Source organism: Pan paniscus, chromosome 15, assembly GCF_029289425.2.
Source record: "Pan paniscus chromosome 15, NHGRI_mPanPan1-v2.0_pri, whole genome shotgun sequence".
In the NCBI taxonomy this organism is placed as follows: domain Eukaryota; kingdom Metazoa; phylum Chordata; class Mammalia; order Primates; family Hominidae; genus Pan; species Pan paniscus.
In genome coordinates, this window is record NC_073264.2 from 80,125,721 (window position 1) to 80,145,679 (window position 19,959).

A 19,959-nucleotide genomic window follows, 5' to 3' on the forward strand; every position below is an offset into this window, starting at 1 on the left:
CAGTGGAGGAGAGTCATGGTTGGTTAGGATGTTGACAGGGAAGGGGAAGTCATTGGTTGGAGTTTCAGGGAAATGAGAAGAGCACGGAGAGGACTTTTGAATTAATCCATTGATCCACGAGTTACCATAGCCTCCGTGCTGCATACAGAAGGTACCATGAAGGGGTATAGTTCTTTTGCTCTTTTCTCACTGCCTGATCCATTCTAAATGTAACTCTTGTTCCAGACCAAGTGCAGAAATCTTTACAGAGAGAAAGCATTGGGATGGGGATGAGGCTATGCTCAGCCAGTCTGGGAGATCTCTAGGGGAAAATGACATAGGAAAAAATAGTGATAAATATGCTTAAAAGAAGGCAAGGAAGCAAGCAAGGAAGGAAGAAATAAAGAAAAAGAGAGAGAGGAAGAAAGAGAGAATGAAAAGAAGGGGGTTGGGAGGGAGGAAATAAAAGAAAAAAGAATGGAAAGGAAGAAAGGAAAGAGAGAGGAAATATGGTATATCAGTTATTCTGCATGATATGTTTGAGTTGAGTTTGTGGTGGTGTTACTTGCCCCAGGGTATCAAAAGAAGTCTCCAATTAATTTGTAGCCAGTGTAACCATATAGCATCTATTTGCTTAGTTTTCAATAATAATAATACTGGTTCTGATTAAATAAGGCATGTTGTCAAACTTATTATTTGCAAACATATTACTATTGTAACTGGTAATTGCTCAGATCTCTTTCGGTTCTTGCCCCGACACCCAAAAGTCAAGAGGGTGGAAGGTGACCCTTTCTAAGACTTTGACATGGAAATTCTTGATTCTGTTTCAGGAATGGCAAATTCCAGTTTACAGATGGATGGAAAAGATTTCTTCCTTGTGATAACAGAATGCAGGACAATATTTCTCAATAGCCATGCCACTGACATTTTTTGACTGGATAATTCTTTGAGGGGATTGTACTATGCATTATAGGATATTTAGCAGCATCCCTAGCCTCTACACAGTAGCTGCCAGTAGTAGCCTCCCCAACACTAATTGTCACAATAAAAATATCTCCAGATGTTGCCAAATACCCCTTGTAGAGGCCCAAAAATGCCCCTTGGAGAGGGCTATAATTGACATTTTTTGACCGGATAATTCTTTGGGGCAATTGTATGGTGCATTATGGTTTGTTTGTTTGTTTGTTTGTTTATAAAACAGGGACTCATTTTTTCACCCAGGCCTGAGTGCATTGGCATGATCTCAGTTCACTGCAACCTCTGCCTCTGAGGCTTAATTGATCCTACTGTCTTAGCCCCCCCAAGTAGCTGGGACTACAGGCATGACCACTGTGCCCGTCCAATTTTTTTTCTTCTTTTTTCTTTCTTTCTTTCTTTCTTTTTTTTTTTTTTTTTTGTAGAAACAGGGTTTCACCATGTTGCTCAAGCTGGTCTTGAACTCCTGAGCTCAAGCGACCCACCTGCCTCAGCCTCCCAAAGAATAGAATTGCAGGTGTGAGCCACCATGCCTGGCCCATTATAGAACATTTAGCAGCATTCTTAGCCTCTATATAGTAGATGCCAGTAGTAGCCCCCCCAACATAATTGTCACAATAAAAAAATCTCTAAACATTGCCAAATGTCTTTTGGAGAGGGCCACAATTGTTCCCAGTTGAGAATCACTTCTTCAGGATAGACTGTTGTTAAACCATTGATTCAGATTCCCAGGGAAAGACTGGACACTCAGCAGCCGAGCATCCTGCTGACCCCCAGAACCCTGCCTTGACACCTGCTCACAAACCCCTCCTCTCCACCCTCAAGGGCAAGGTGTAATTTAGCTACAGCCTTTTCCCAAATGCCTGTAGCTTCTACAATTCAATCTTTTTTATTTGTAAGTATCTTTGCATTTTTCTACTTTCAAAAGACTCTTAGTGATTTCTAATACCTCAAATTGTACAGGTACATGGCTTTTTGTCTCTTTCTCTGTGTCTTTTTTTTTTTTTTTTTAGCTTTTCATTGTAGAGTTTCCTACTTTTTATTTTTTCTTTCCATGTTTATTGCTTTTGTGTCTCTGTCTTCTTGATTTCATTTTGGTGTTGAAACTGTCTTTCTCTGCTATTATCAATATCTTACTACCTAGATCTCAATTTCATTTTATGGTTTATCCTTTTGGTGTTTATCTCCCCAGTCGCTATCATCCTTTTAATGACCGTTTGTGTTTCTGGGTCTTTTTTCGTGTGGCAGCTTGTCTTTTGGACTGCCTCTCTCTGTTTGTATCTTTCCAGCTATTTTTTATAGTCTCCTCCTACTTTTGGAGAATAGCGATATGTTGTTATGACATTTCTATTTGTGACTGCCTTTTTCCTCTATTGACTTCCCTTCCCCTTTCTGCCTTTCTTTTGAAAATGGCCCATCTGGATTAAGTTTCTATCAAGATCTCTTTCTATAAGCAGGAATTTTCTCAGGCATGTAATGGAAACCTTTTACTTCTGTTGAATGGTAATCCTAAGGGGAGGTCAGGGAATGGACTTTTCAGTTAACTGCTCAGAGGCAATTGTTTGTTTTACTTTATATAATCGAACTTTTATAAAACTTAGAATATTAAATCCAGCAAGGTTAAATATTTAGCCTTTTGTTAACTTTGTAAAATAAAAATAGAACTTAAATGATTCATTATAAAGCAATTATCTTAGAAAATGAATAGGTAACACATTATTAGAATCAATTTGTTCTCAAAGCTATGAGAAATAAAATCAATAATTTTTAGAGATAGATAAGGTGTTTTAGGTAATGTTTGGGAATAAGAAACTATAAGAGTAGGATTTGGCTCTTTGCAAAGTACCTGACTTTTCCCTTGGTTCCTAAAGAATTTCGAAACAAAATGAGGGCACTATGAGGTTCACAAGGACTGAAAACTATTTGATCTTCTCATTTTTGGAAGAAAGTGAGAATCGTAATATACTTGCGAAACAGATTGGATTCCATCTGGTGTAGCCAAATTAATCCTTCTTTAATGATTGTTTATATTGTGTATCCAAAATCAAACTCAGTATCAAGAGTTAATCAATTACAATTTATAATCATTTTGGCTCAACAAAACAAGAGGGAATTGTAAACAGTAAAGTTTATTTTATAGTATAAACATGTTAAAAACATGGATCTTCATTGGACCATATGTAAATTAATCAAATTATCTCCAGTTTTTGTTGTTGTTGTCTGTTTGTTTAAATGTGGTGCAGGAAAAAGCGATGGCTGCTGAGACTGCAGAGGTTTGTGAAGAAGTCCGTTAGGTTTTCTGAACATTCCTCCCCTCCGACCAAAAAAATAACCCAACCAGACTAAGACAAAAAACTGAGAAAACCAGGATGGAAATTTGACAGAGGTGTAGGAACTAAACAAGGAAAGGGAATGTTTCTCTTCTCTCTAGTGCAGGATAAATTTCATCAGTTCCCTGTCTGAACCTCATTAACCTTAATAATACACTATCAAAAAGTCAACTCTATGCAATTAGTATTTAAAGGTACTTGATATTTTAGGTGGGAAATTTATTTTCTCTGAAAAATCACACATGCCTCCAACAACTTGAAGCTTGCTAAAATTTATAGCAATAACATTGAATTTAATTACATTCAATCAAATTCCAGGCATCAAGTCGTTATTAAACATTTACCTCTATGGTCATTGTGCTATGGTTGGGAATAAGAATAATACTAAGGCAAGATCTTCTCCTTTACAAAGCTCTCAGCTAATTAGGAATCCCATAAATTGTCAAATGTCACTGTTTCAGCTAACAATGTTTCTACCATAAACAACTGACTCAAAGGGGCAAAAAGTAAATAAAGTACATGACATGGGAGCATACTCTCACCTGAGCCTTAGAGAGGAAACTGACATCTGTCAATTCACTTGTTCTGTTAATTCCACTTTGATATTTCTTAAACATATCCACTCACTAGGGCTAAGCCACACCATAACTGACTTCTAGGCATTCATCTTTCTTCCACTTAAATTCATTCTCCACCTTGCAGCTTTTAGTTAGTTCTTCTAGCAATACATTGGTTAAAACTAGTCAATGACTTTTCATTTCTTTCAAGATAAAATGCAGTATAGTATGCAGTGGTAGGAAATTAAGCACTAGAATTTGTGTTTAAATCCTAATTTCCTCTCTTATCTATCTCTTTGGCCTGGAGCAAGTAATTTTACTGCTCTATGGTTCAGTTATTTTATCTGTGAAACAGGGATAATAACATCACTTACTTCATAGGGTTACTAGTAGGAAAAATTAGTTAATACCAGTAAGATGATTTGTAGAGAAATAGCACCTTCAATTAATGTTAACTGTTATTACTGTTGCCACCTCTAGACACTCATCCCTTCGCACTGCCCTTTTCTCATTTTTCCCTGGATTGTTTTGAGTTTCTTAGAACCTGTACATGCTGTTCCCTTTGTCCCCATCACTAGACTGACTCCTACTTGACTTTCAGGACTTCTGACTTTTTCTTCCTCCAGGAATCATCTTCTACCACTCCTCTGCATGGCAGGTTAGATGCCCCTCTTAAATGCAGGGTTAACCTCTATGGTACATTTCACACCTTGTATTTACTTGTTTGCTTCCCTATTCTTCCTTCTACAATGCATACACTTTGAGGGCAGAAACTCAGCTCTGTTTGTCTTTGCAGCTCTGTCACCTGGCACAGTACCTGGTTCATTCTCTGCAGAATGAGGAAACCTCAAGCATCCACTGAAGGGAACAGTGTAGCATAGCTCATATTACCAAATATCTGCATGTCAGAGGCTTACGTGTTTATGAGTAGGCAGGTGTCTTCATGGAACTCTGGTATCTTCCAGATGTTCATAGGTATATCTGGAACGATGAGTATCTGGCCAAGTAATATATGGAATCAGGAATATGTCTCTCCTAAAGAGTTATATTTTGATCAACCTCACTCTCACTGCAGTGGGCAAGCAGGTACAACCTAGAGTTTTCCAAACCGTTCAGGTTATGAAACCTGTCGTTAGTAATATATTGGAAAACTCAATTATAGTGCCCTAAAGAGCTATAATAAGAAACACAGTTTGGAAAATACAAGTCTGAGTTAGTAACCAAGATGTCTTTTTTTCCTCTTGATTCTAGGATTATTTCAGGAGGTTGTGAGAGACACAATGAGGCCTTCAGCTCTGGGTAGACTAGTTTCAGCCGGAGCTCTTAGTGGGCATCAACCATCACAAGTTGAAGCCATTCAGGGATAAGAATTCTTTTAGCTATTAGAACCTGTCTCTATATAAATATTTCTACCTTTCTCCTCCAGTGGTATTCTCTGAGCAGAGGAGATGGGTTGCATAGTGGCCTTAAAAGGCACAGCCCCAAATTTCACTGGTTATGTGGACATAATATGACTTTAGGATTTCTTATCACCCACTTCAAAAACCCCAGGGTCACTTAATTAAAATGACTGATTCCTGGAGCCTCAACATGTGCCTTCTAAATCAGACAGTCTATGAATGTGAGACTAAAACCAAAGTTTGTACTGAGTTCTCCTGTGACTCTTATGCTCCCTCATGTTTAAGATTCTACCCTGAGTAGAGGCCACTTCAAAAATAGAAACTTTTTAATAGTTCTGTGTTTACAAGGTCAATTCTGTTAAGCCATAAACCATCCCATTTGGAATTAGTACTATAATTATGGTTCTTATTTCTTACACACACACGCACACACACACACACACACACAGGTTTTTTGGAAAAAAAAAAACATGTTAAGAGAAGACATTTAAAAGTTTAAAGAACTTAGATGTTTTATTTTGTGAGAAGAACAATTTTGGGGCAAGTCGCTTAACTGTCTGAGCCCCGTTGTACCATCTGGGAAATAGGAAAAGTGGCATCTGCCCTTGCTCCGCTCTTGGGATGGGAGAGTCAAATGAGAAAGACTGAAAGCAGGTGTAAAATCTAAAGTACTATGAAAAACAAGGTGTTATGATGTCTTGATAAACATTTGGTAAGATAGGAGTCTTGTTACACATAATAACATTTTTCTGAGTAATCTAGTTTGGTTTATTTTTCTGTGGGGTTTAAGAGTACATTTTGATAACTGAGAGTTTAAAACAATAATTTCAGATGTATTAAAAATTGTACGTGATTATTAGAAGTGACGAAAACTTCTGGGATTATATAAAATTGAGTTTTATACAACATTCTCTTTGACTCTAACAAGGGTTAAATGTTAGGAATCATTGATGTAAACTATTCTTAAATGATTCTCATCTGTGAGATTAACTTTTTACTGATGCCATGTGGAGTAAGACTATCGAAGCATCTTACATTTAAGAATTTTACCTCAGACTTAAATAGCACGTTAAATAAAACAGGCAGAACTAACAAATCCTGATATCAACTTTAATTTCAACTTTAGCTCTTTTACACTTTTATAAGGCCCTTTCCTCTTATAAATGTAAACCTATTTTTTAAATGGAAGCTAATTTAAGTCCATTCTATCAGAGGTAAATTGAAAAATGCCAGCAGGCAAGATAAATTTGACAGAAAATAGGTAAAATCAAAGTTTTATTCATGTACAGTGGTTAAGAATGAAGATATTAAGATAAATTATTTTAAGTGAGGACTGTCCTTTTAATAGGCCTCACTCTACAGCCTTGTCTCATTTTTCATTTTCACAAGGTTCTTGATGTATTCTTTTCATTATATAAAACATGCCATATTTGGCCTTTTCATGAAATGTATCTGATATTCTCCTTTGACAGTCATTCACGTGAAAAGAAAAGGTCCTATTTCTGTCCATCACCTACATGCACATATTCATAGAAATCATAGATTTTTGGTAAAATATGCTATATACTTATACAGCATCTTAATCTCAGAAACCCAAAGGGTTTAGATCCATAACTGTACCATATTTCCTTTCTGTATGTTGAGAGATACACATGGTCAAATTTCCTAAAACCTGAATCTAACTCAATCTAAATTATATGATTGCCGTTTCTACACAGTGGAACAAGTGTGTGTGAAATAAAATCACCAACCCAGAGGCATTCACCCAAATAAATCTTGGAGATTTTCTGTAACATTTCATCCCTCTACTTCTATATCTAAGTATTGCTACTTCTAGTTGGATGTAAAATGCATCCTTCTCAATTTATTTTTGTTTGTGGGGGATGGATGGAACTAACTGTTCCCCCGCTACTTTATAAACAAATATAAAATGTGGATGTGTAGGTATTTTAAATGCTAACAGTAGAATTTTAGTATCTAGTTAATAACCCTATTGGTTGGAATTTAAATCTTTTCAGGAGGAAAAATTAATCATCCATTATATCATTCATCTTGATGCTGTCACTTTCTTCTTGAAATCAGAAAAGCATCGTAGTTTTTACATGGTAGTTTTTCCTTGTTGGAGGACAGTTGCATTTTACTCCACACTGTTAAATGCATTAGGACATGTAAGAGAAATATAATTCTGTAATTATTCAGAACTCAGTTGGTTGTTTATATGGTATTCAGCAAGATACTTCCCCCCCACCTCCAACTTCTTATAACACAATTTCAAAACACCAATCGTCTTCCTCTTTTAAAGTAACACCATGAGTGATTGCCTTAAATTTATATATGATCTTGTTCTAATGTCCTTTCTAAAAATAAGAAAAAAATATTCCACAAGTAAAATGAGAGTATGATAGATACTTCACCATGGTGCTGGTGTATGTAGACTTGCGTGAGGGGGAGGAAATGGAATGGTATGTTCTCCATTCATCTCTAGTTTTATTTCCTAGATGAGTTATGGGTGAATACTGTGACAAAAACAAAACAACAACTAAAATGGAAAAGTCCCAGGATTGAACAGAAACCAGGACTTAAACTGCTTCATCATTATTTTATTGTATTGTTTTCGTTTTGGGTTTTTTTTTTTTTTTTTAAGAAAGTTACAACAAGGAGCAGCTAAGGACAGATAAATTGGTAGCAGATTGTGGTTTATGATAATGACAGTCCCGAAGGAACTTGGCTTTCTTGGTGACGTTGAAGTAAATTGCATTACTCAAGATGTATACTGAGAAGGATAGATAATGAGGTGTATGGGGGAAAGGCATCATGACTATTTTTATAGTATTGTTGACTACCAAAATGAATGGAAGGGAAGGCGGGACCAGGTGGAGTTCCTTGGGTTAATTTCGATGTACCTTATAAATGACAAAATTTCCACCCACTTCTCTTAGAGGGATAAAAATATTTGAAAGTGTCTGAAACAATTGCTGACCACTATTTCAATTCCTTTTCCTAACTTCTAGTACCTTTGATTTACTCTGAATTCCTAATTTCTTGTTAAATGGGACCATATTTGTTTATAATTCACCTGGGTTAAAAATAATGTTTTCTTCTGAGAAGAGGAAAGAGGAAGGGAGTGCTCTAGCTTCTTCATCCAGAAACAGACTCTTAATGTAAAACCCCCAGGAGATTCTATAAGATATCAGGGAAGATTCACCTAAAGATTAGGACCCTTTGAGCCTGACAAATCTCCTGTTGAATGCCTTGCTTTCAACCAAAGCTGAGATAAAAAGTGCGCGCATGTGCACACATGCTCAAATACACAGGCAGAAAGCTCTTAGCTACAAGACCTGCTTCCGTAGTTTACAGAGCACCTGTAGCCCATTTCCCCTGTGTTTTTTAGGCAAATCTTTGTTATCATGGTGTATGACAGCCACATATAATCTGAGTACCACTTCCTCCCTTCTTAATTCTCCACCATTTATGCCAATCAGAAGCAAAATAAAAGGGATGATTTCTGGTCACTTAAAATCGGGGTGAAGCAAGGATGGAGATTGTCCTGCAAAGGCATTTTAATTCTAAAGAAAAAGGAGATTAGTGGCCTCTACCCATCTTAGAGAATAGAGTGTCCTGACACCTTCCCTTCCTCCTTGCTCGGTATTCTCCCTCTCCCTAGTGCCACATTGAGAGGAGATTCACTCCTAAAAGAGTGTGTCATTTTAAGTTGACTTTCTTGGAGCTGAGCTAAGAGCCATTGCCAAGGCCAGTGGGCGTAAATTCAGTCCGCCTGACGGGAGATGAAGGGTTGTGGGATTTATGACTTATTTGAGTTCTCATATATCACCCTCTGTGTCGTTCGCTTATGATGGCCCTGCCAAAAGATAAAGAAGTGTAGGACGCTTGGTATGGGCTGTGGTGACAGGCCAGGGACAAATGTCTCTGTTGGGTAAATTGATTTGAATGACTCTAGTGAAATATCAGGTTAGGCTGAAAATATGATTGGGTTTAATGATCCTGCTGACTTTGTAGACTGTTGGGATTCCAAATCCTGGACAAGTTAATTAAGGCATTCTATGAAGGGGGTGTGTATGAATATTTGTAAATCCATGTAATTATTAATGTCAATAAATACCACCATGTAAAAACTCAGACCTGTTCTTACACATAATATATTGAATGTCCATTGAATACAGGGAACATTACTTACAATTTATAGAGTATTTATCTGGGAAAAACTGTTGAGAACATTATTTTTTCTCCACATCCCAGAGTCAACAAGCAGAGACCGAAAGGCATAAAAATGTGGAATGAAAAGATAGAGAAGAGATAAGCAGTTTATTCTCTCCTGGCAAAATTTAGTAGCCTTACCCTTAATAGTGGAGAAGAAATTTTTATGTGAAATTGGGGTTGTTTTAGGCCACTAACCCAAAGATCAAATGGATTGCTTTTTCAATTACAAAAACACATATATTGTTACCTTATTTTTTGAATGTGGCTATTCAGTTAAAAATAATAGAGTTTAGATTTCTTTGTAGGACCAAAATTTTTTTAGCAGGTTTCTGTTTTTCCACTTAAAATTGCTTCCAAATTTCTGAGTTTACTTCTAATAATGGGTATGCTTTCCTTGCTATTTTTATCTCTAGATAATTGTTGACTGCTTGTAGTTTTTTCTTGTTGGGCATGAATGACTGGCTTCATCTTCCAAAAGTGTTACAAAACACCAGTTATTTCTTTGAGCTTTAGACTTTTCCTTTGCAGAAAGGAGCCTTATTTACATCAAAATGAATTCCCAGGAGAGTTTTCCACTGATGCTGACTGGTTAACAGAAGTACAGGCGAGCAGGAATCCCTCGCTACCTGGCCTTTCGTTCCCTGGTTCCATCTGGATCTCTGGGAAAATTTTCCATCTTTACTTGCCATAAAGTATGATTTATTTATTTCAACGAGTGGCTAAGAGCCCTGGAATGCCATCTTTAATGAGTGTAGGGAGGATGGTAAATTGGGTTTAGAGAAGAATATTGTTAAATATGTTCAACTTTTAGAACCCAAACAAAAACACGACCAGTGTCAGTGTTTGAGAGTGCTGTACTCATCTGTGAACGTAACAGAGAGGAAAGGTGTCTCCGAAAGAACTCTTCATTCTTAGGAGAGGCCCCAGAATAATCACAAAACTTGGAACTGTATCTATGGAATATAGAGGTTTCCTTGTCTTGGAGTGGATTCTTAGAGTAAAACATGCCTATATCCTTCTGTTCTTTTATCAACTTCAACTGACTGTGAATGATGTACTCACTGAGAAAAATCCATTTGCTCAGGTCTAATTTTAGGTAATTTCTCTTTCTGTATGTTAATGGAACCCATAACTGTTTTGCCTACTGGTTTCCAACTGAGGATTAATATAACAGTTTCCACTCAACAATTGTATTGCTTTTTTATCCCCCTTATTTCCTTTTCTTTCTTCATATGAGAATATTGAGAATAAGAGAGATTAGGAAATTTACACTGCTTCTGAGGGACAAGGCAGCTTTTGGACCCAATTATGCATGCCTCTGAAACACATGTTCTGCACCACACCATTTTTTCTGTTATGTTTGAGAGATAAAAAGTTGTCCGTCTGTCTACCTCTCCAGGCTAATGTCTCACCACATTCAATCAAACTTCTCCTTCCACAGGCCAGGATTCATGCAGTCCCTACCTGTAATGTGCTTTTTCATATTCTTTTTTATTTTAAATAGAGACAGGGTCTTGCTCTGTTGCCCAGGCTAGAGTGCGGTGGTGCAGTCATACTTCACTTTAATCTCAAACTAGACTCCTGGGCTCAAGCAATCCTCTCATTTCGGCCTTCCAAGTAGCTAGGACTATAGGTGCATGCCACCATATCTGGCTAAATATATATTTTGTGTGTGTACTTTTTGTAGAGACAGGATCTTGCTAGGTTGCCCAGGCTGGTCTCAAACTACTGACCTCAAATGATCTTCCTGCCTCAGCCTCCCAAAGTGCTATGATTATAGGCCTGAGCCACCTTTTCATTATTTTTCTTCAGATCTCAAATTATTTGTCACTCACTGGAAGTGTACAGCTAATCTGAAGTGGCCTTCCACAGTTCCCATCTCGCTCATTACCTGGATAATTTCCTTTATAGCAATGACCACATTTTGGTATTGTTTTGGATATTGGTTACCTTGTTAAATGCCTGTCTGTCTTATCTCCTCCAACCAAAAGTAAACTCTCTAAGATCAGGAATCCTGCCTAAGTTTTTGGCCTGCATATCATCAGTGTCCTGCATATAGCAGGCCCAATAGTTGTTCTAAAAATTAATGTATACCTGAATGAATAAAAGCTCTTAGAGTGACAGAAATGTAAACAAATACTTCTAACGCTAAGAAAAGTTTGTTACATGTTCTAACAAAGATTTAACCAAAATGTTGTGGCTACAAAGAAAAAGATGGGTGAAGAAGAATGAACAAACACTAGGGGAACATGAGAAAGTTCCTGGAAGAATATTGTCATGTATGAATTGAGACTGGTGCATGGTACAATTTCATATATAAAGATAGTGGGGAAAGCATTCTTGGAAAAGTCTCCTGTTGTGAGGCGTTACCCAGAGTTCTTTGTCTTGGAACCAAGAGAATTAAGGAGCATGGACAGAAAGGGTGAGGTTGGAGTGAAAGTTTAATAAGTAAAGAAAGAAAGCTTTCCACCACAGAGAGGGGTCCCGGAAGAGGGTTGCCATTTTTACAGTTGAATGCAAAAGAAACTGATGAGGGCTGGGTGTCTCATGTGCATAAGGTGTGAATTTCTGGTAGCTCCACCTTGTCCTCCTAATGCGCATGTGGGCTCTTAGCTTGAGTTACTCCATATTGCTTTGTTCCCCTTACTGCACATGTGTTGAGGTGGAATTTTTCATTGCAGGCATGTCTGGGCAAGTCACCTGTTTAGCCTTTCTTATCTGTGTGGCTGTGGGCATGTCCTAGTTAGGCAAGTCCCATTTTCCAAGTTCCCTTATCTGTGCCTGCAGGCTGTTCTTTCCTTTGAGAGAATTCAGCCAAGGACCCACCCTAACTGCCTGCCTGACCACTTTCTTCCTTTCTCCTCTCTCATAATGATGTAACAGTAAAAATACCTGAGTTCAAATCCTGATTTTTCCTTTTAATAGCTGTTGATTTTGGGCTATGTGCTTAAAAAACATTTTTTGCAGAGCTTTCTCAATACTTGGCACATTATTGTCACTGTTTCTCCCCGGATCTTAGTTTTTTGGGTTGCTAAGTGAGCATAATAATCCATAGTTCAGAAATTTTTGTGAAATAATGTATGTCAAAGAGCATGGTTTTTAGCAGGTACTTTCATTCATAGAGATAGTAGCTGAGTTTAGGTGACCCGTTAAATTTGGGAAAGGATTATTTAAAGTCAAGGAGCAGATCCATTATGACACCATAATTAGAATGGATAACCACATCCGCAGAAAGTGCGCTGCACTATGAGTAAATGTAATTTTGTTCATAAAGTGCTGGGCCTAGGGTTAGGGGAGATAAGTTCTTAATATAAGTCTTAATATAGCCTTGGGTTCTGGGATATGCTAAAAAATTATTCAACTCATTAGTGTCTCAGTATCCTTGTGCTTAAAATTATTATTATAAAAATACCTGAATGTGAACTTAACCTCTTCTTGAGAGTTTCAGTAAGGAAAGTGAGGCTCACTTCTTTCTGGAACGTTAAACTTAAGCAGGAAGGTGCCACATGAAGTATTATATCATAATGGAAGCAATGTAAAAAGAAGAGTGAGGCACTTCATCAATTTCACAATGCAAAGGTGCTACCATAAGTCATAATTCTAATACAAAGATTTATATAAATAATGATTCTGGGATTAGCCAGATCTCCTAATGTTCTAGGGTTTGTCATCATGAATTGTGGTATCACTTAGTAAGTACATACTTAAAGAGAAGAATAGGAGGGGAGGGAATGTTAGAAGAATAGTGAACAACTACAAAAATGTGAGAGATAGCCTGGAGAGAAAAGCAAAAGGACAAGGCAACACAGGAAAAAACAAAGTGGAGAAACAGATATGCCTAGCAAGAGGAAACCAAAGTTAGCCCGGCAGGGTATTGTTGCAAAAGGAAAGCCGGCCTTGTCATTTATCTAACCAAACATTCCACTCCTCAGTGATGGGGTAGCTGCTCTTTGAAAGACAAGCAACTGTGATGGGGACCTGTCAATCTTCCTTACATGCAGCTGGTTCTCTAAATATTCCAACGATCCCTATCATTTTCTGTAAGAGTACCTGCAAAACTGGAAGGCTAGGCTGATGGCTTTTTCTCCATTAAGCAGTAAACACGTTAAGCAAGCTTGAGCCAGGTTCTGGAGGAGGTCATCTTGCAAGGATAAAAAACATTGCACTTATTGGATGAATACTTAATGCACGGTTTGCCTATTATCCCTACCTTAGAGATGAGAAAATTGAGGCTAAGACTAGCTGAGTAATTTACCCACGTTTGCATGGCTTGCTGATGATGGATCCGGATTTGAATTCCATTTTGTCTGACTCCATAAATCATACTCATGCTAGTACACTGCCCTGGCCTGGTTGGGCCATTTTACATTGTGTTTTTCTTTTATAGACGTTAATATGTGTAATAAATAGAATGGGAGTATGTATTATTAAATGTTAATTTTGAAATATAAGATTGTTTTCAGACGGAATATCCTTTTCATTCTTTATGATCCTTAATGCTGATTTGAAAATTAGAATAGGAAAGGTATGGCAAGTGTGTATTTGTGATGGGAGTAGCTAACACTGCTCACTTTAACAGTAAAGCTCTGCCATCTGGGTTATTGCAAATTCTCGTAAATTGGTATGGCCTGTCCTGCTGTCTTGGAAAGGGAGCAACTAGCACAAGAGAAACCAATCAAAATGCAGCAAAAGGCTTTTTTTTTTTTTTTGGTAAGATTTTGCTTAATTATCACTGCAGTAGAATGGCTAGCCAAAGTCAGAAATCTTTTATTTCCGCTCAGTGAGCAGCCCAATAAAGCTTCAGAACATACAGCACAAACAAATGCCATTTCATTTTTCTTTACTTCTTAAAAAAAGTTAATCAGGAATTTGTTAGAATAATCCTGTGTTAAATCAAGCAGCCAGACAATGAAATAGGAATTAAAGAAAATGAAAGTGGTGGGAATTACAGAAATATTAAATTATTTCAAAAACCCTACCAAGTGAATTGGTTAATAAGCATGTACAATTTATTGCCCTATGGGTCCTCTTTTTACAGGCATCTTTATGGTTCATCAGTTTGCTCCCATCTACACCACCTGCCTATAATTCTTGACAAAAGTCTGTTTTAGATACTGAAAGTATCCACTAGATTTGAGAACAAAGCAACCCTGTAGCGTGAGCCCAGAGTCCAGAAGGATGTGGGTGGAGGCGGATCAGGATCCAAGATTTTAGCAAAAGATGGCTTGCTTAAGTGAAGCAGTTTGCACTCTGCCTCTTTATTCAGTTAGGCCTGGTGTCCCTTCCAGCAAGAAAAGCAACTGGAGGTCCTGAAATTGCACACTCACCCAATTTCCCCAAATTCTTTACTTCTGAGGACTATTGAATCACAGAGATACAGCGGTAGACTTCATGAAGTTCATCTGGCACCTAGGATCTTGGGATCTATGGCCTGGGACAGCTCCTGCTGTACAGGTCTTGGGTAGGCTGCCATCTAGGTGGTGGCGGCAGTGTGGCTTGTGGTTCTTTTTGAGTGTACACTGGCTGCCTTACTTGCGAGAATCTAGTTCTATCAAGTGTCAGTTAAAGGCCGTTTTTGTCTCTGATTGCATAACAGGGTATGTTTGAGAGAGACATCGCTGAGAGAAATTCAAAGCTACCATGTGAAGATCCTTTCCTGAATATAGTGTGGCTACCTCAGATCAGGATTCTCAAGCTTGGCAGTTTTGACATTTTGGACTGGATTCTTTTTTGATGTGGGGAAACTACCTGTGCACTGAAGGATGCTTTGCAGCATCTGAGGATGACCCACTAGATATTAGTAGCACCTTTCTCCCATGGTAACAAACAAAAATGTCTCCAGACATTTCCACATGTCTTCTGTAGGGCAAAATCCCACTGGCTAAAAGCCAGTGATGGAGTTTGTACTCTTTGAAATAAGACCACTGACTTTTTGTCTTCCACCTAATTACGCTCAGTAAGATAAGGCCTTCTTTTGAGGTAGACTTTCAACATCTATCTCTGATTCTTTTTGAGAAAACACGTTGCATTTTAATCTTTTAGTGAGCGATTGTCCCCAAATGTAAAATAGAAAGTTGAGGGAAGCAGTAGTTATATGCACATATTTTTTGAGCCAGAGTTCCCTGAGTTTGAGTTAAGGTGTCCTGAGTTTTGAGTTAAAGTTCCCCGAGTTTGCTACCAATTAGCTATGAAACCTGGGCCGAGTTAAAAGTTAGACCTTTACAGTCTTAAGTCTCCCTTTTTCATGTGTAAGACAAGGGAGAATAATTATTGTACCTTTTTCATAGGTTTTGGTGATGGTTAAATGAGTTGAAGTAGTGAAAGCTCATAGCACAATGGCTGGCCCATGTTGAATGCCTAATGAATGTTTGCTATAATTACTACTGTTGATGATAATACTTTTGAAAACATAGTTGACTTGTTATAATTAAGCCAGTGTTTACATCTGCTTTACCAAATACTTTCCATGTTTTTTATCTCAGAAAATAGACTCAAAAGTGAACACACACACACACACACACACACACATATATACCACACATATGTACAACCCACATCGTCTAATAAGCTCAGTGGTTCCATATACTATATCTTTGGCCAAATCCGGGGCTTTCTGATTAGCACCTCTAGTTTTTTTTTTTCTTCCCACTCCTGCTATAACCGTTCTCAGCATTTTCTTCCAGTTTTTTCCTTCTAGAACTACTGCCAGGTGAACTACAAATTATTTTCTTGATTTGCAGCCCATGCACCAATGAGAAAATGCCTATGGTGTCTTTTGATTTTATGGTTCATTGCTTAGGCCTTGCCATAAAAACCATGGCATCTCTAAAAAGAAAATATAAAACAAAAACAACTTTCTCTTGGCCAGAGTTTATCAAACCTATGCCCATAATGGCATAGAAATATAGGAAATGAGACAATCCTACTCCCCCAATCCCCGTTTTCTGTTTATTTGTTTGATTCCTGCCAAAGCAAAGTGAACTTGAGGGGGCACCGGCTCAGTGTTTGCTTTTTCTGGCGTTACCCACACCCCTCCTTCTTCATCTCCTACTGCTCCCCATTCAGCTCCTCAACAATCAGCAATCACTCTGCCCTCCTGCTCCAAATTTATGACCAGGAGCAAGCCATAAACAGAGAAGGCCAATCCTGATCCTAGGCACTGCACCTTCCTGTTTGCCAGAGGTATGACAGCTTGATGAGACTGTAAAGAATAAGCCTGCATCCCCACAAGCCCCATGAATCATGTCCTAGGATAATGACTAGCAAAGGCTGCTGCAGAGACTGCAGGTGACTCAGAGCCCTGAGGCAGGGCTTCCCCTAAACCACCTAGAACAAAGGGTTCCCATGGATGTTCTCTCTGTGGCGTCATCTCACAAATGAGAAGACCTCACCCACTCTCTGATCCATAAAAGCAGGCTTTTTATTCCGTGATCCATGTGAAATGGCAAAGATCACTCCAGCTTACTGATGCTCAGAGAATTATGAAGGTGCCACCTGAATGATACTCCTATAGGAAATATTTGGTGAACAAGATAACGTTTTTTCATGGATACTATTTGCCTCCTCCAGTTGCCGCTTGGTGTGTATATTATTGGCCAGTGATTGATAATGCCTCGGGACCACCTAGTAATCTTGTTCAGTTTCTAATTTAGTTGATCTGAGGTGGGGCCTGAGAATTTGCATATTTTAAAAACTCCCAAGTGATGCTGATGCAAAACAGCTAGAAGAGAATAATAATTCAAATAAATGTTCCTGGTGTAAAGGAAAGATAAATATTTCAGGTGATGCATATCCTAATTACCCTGATGTGATTGTATGAATGTATCAAATTATTCCAGGTACCCTGAAAATATGTACATCTAATGGGTACCAAAAACAATAAATAAATAATAAAAATCTGCTTTCACCAACTGACCTAGGTTTAAGCAATGGAGTAACATGACACCAGTATAACACCTTTTGCATTTCTGAAAGCTTCCTTCTCCTCCTCTTTCCCCTCCCCTCCTCTCCTTTCCTTTCCTTCTAGATCTGACAGTAGTAGCTGCAGCTTATGCTTTACATTTGAGATACACAGTTGGGATCTATGATGGTCCCTGAGAAAGGACAATGAGTAGAAGAAGCAAGGTGCAGAGAGGATCTAACAATTTTTGCATGGACATGAGATTTGGAGCAAGGTCTAGAAGCTCATATCAGCAAGGAGTAAGTATGCTTGTGGCTTAAAGATTATGGTCTTCAAGACTTGCTCCTGGACTGGAAATATTCCCCTAATTTTTTGCCTAAATGAAATGTGCTACAGGCCTGAGTGTACCTAAATCAGCTTCATTTTTCTATCAAATCCCTCCCTGTATGCTTCTTCCAGTGATATGTCATGCAGATGTCCACAGGGGACATAGGATCTTGTAGTGCAAAAAACATGAGACTTTCATCAGACAATCAGTCTTGACTCTCAGACTCACTATTGATTCTATGACCTAGCTCAAGCTACTTAACTCCCTAAGGTTAAATATCCTCCTCTATAAAAACCTGATAGTATGTACTAAAGAGGGTATTTTTGAAAATTACATGAGATAAAACAGCCTAGAATGCTATCTGATGCAACAGTCATCCAGTAAATTTTAATATCATTCTACTTTGAACCAGGTTGTTTATATTAAATTTAACAGAATTAAGCAACATACAGTAGTGATTTATTCTGTGGGCTCTGGAGTCTGCCTGTAAGGGTTTGAGCTCTAGCTCAGCGACTTCTTTACTGTGTGAACATTGATATGTTTACTTTAATCTCTCTAGGCCTTAGTTTTCTGGATTTTGAGGCTTAAATGAGTTATTACTTGTAAAACACTTAGGAGAGTCTCTGCTATGTAATAAGTGTTCCCAATATATAGATTTTATTTCATCTAGTTGAATTTAGAGAGTAGCAAGCAACTCCCTTCCCGCCCCACCCCCGAAAAAAAAAAAAAAAAAACACAGCACCACCAACAACCCACTTTTAGTGTGGCACCATATCTAAGAAGGTATTCTCCAAGACTTCTTTATGTGAAGTAGTTCAGCCTTGGCAGAGTTAAAAGTTTTCAGTTATAATCTTGACAAAAATTAATTGGGATGTATCATCAATCTAGACAATAGCTAAAATTATAAAGCTTCTAGGAGAAAACATGGGAAAATATCTTTGAAAGTGTGAAATAGGCAACAATATTTTAGAATACAAAAGCACTAAGTATATAAAAGAAAGTAGCAACAGATTCAACTTAATGAAAACAAAAATTCAGCTCATCAAAATATATACCTAAGAAAATTAAAGGGTAAATTTTAAAATTTTTGTTCCCCAGACATAGACTGGGAGAAAATATTTTCAGGCTATATATCTAAAATAGGACCTGTATTCACAATATATGAAGATCTCCTGCAAATCAAAAATAAACACAAACAATAAAAATAGGCACTTTATAAAAAAGATATGTGAATGGTAAATAGTCCCATGCAAAGATATTCCACATCTTTAGTAATCAAGAAATTGTATATTAAAATCACAGTGATGTATCATTTTATACCAACTAAAATGGTTAAAATTTAAAAGATGGACAACACCAAATATTGGTGAGCATTAGAACTACTGGAATTGTCATACTTTGCACATGGGAATGTAAGATGATAAAACCACTTTGGAAAAATTGCAGTTTTTAATATAGTTAAACATAAATCTAAACTAAGACTTCGTAAGTTTACTTTTACATATTTATCCAAAAGAAATGGAAACATATATACACAATGACATAAAAATGTTCATAGTAGCTCTTTAATAGTCTCAAACTGAAAAGAAGACAGGTATCCATCAAGAGTATGGATAAACAAAACACAGTATATTCCTATGATGGAATACTAATATTCAATAAAAATAATAAACTACAAGTAAATGCAACAACATGTATGCATCTCAAAAACAGTATATTTTTGTGGAGAGAAAGACACAAAAGAGTACATACTATATAATTTCATTTATATGAAGTTCAAGACTAGGCAAAACTAACCTGTGTTATTACAGAAAACAATACTAATTGCCTATGAGTATTGGCAGGAAGGGGCATGAGAGAGCTTTGTGGGGTGGCAGAAATGCTCTACATTCTGATGGGAGTGTTGGTTTCAGGGGTACATTGATTTGTTAAAACTCATCCAGTTGTATATAGGCATTCCTTGGAGATATTACAAGTTTGGCTCCAGACCCCATAATAAAGAAAATATCTCAATAAATTGATTGACACCGATTGGCACAAAGCTTTATTTCCCAGTGCATATAAAAGTTATGTTGGCACTATTCTGTAGTCTTTTAAGTGTGCAATAGCATTAAGTCTAAAAAAGCAACATGCACACCTTAATTTAAAAGTACTCACCGCCTAGTACCTGGCAGATGCAGAAATGACATGATTTCACACACACCAGAGGTGAAGAAGTTATTAGGACAAACTAGCATTGATCAAGAAATGCATTTACAAATAAAAGTGGCCA

General features: G+C 37.5%; 1 protein-coding gene across 32 annotated transcripts in view; it reads left to right on the forward strand.

Moving 5' to 3' along the window:
* The window catches only part of NRXN3 (neurexin 3), a 1,742,415-nt gene that overhangs the window by 912,515 nt on the left and 809,941 nt on the right, over positions 1-19,959 (forward strand). The window lies entirely within an intron of this gene.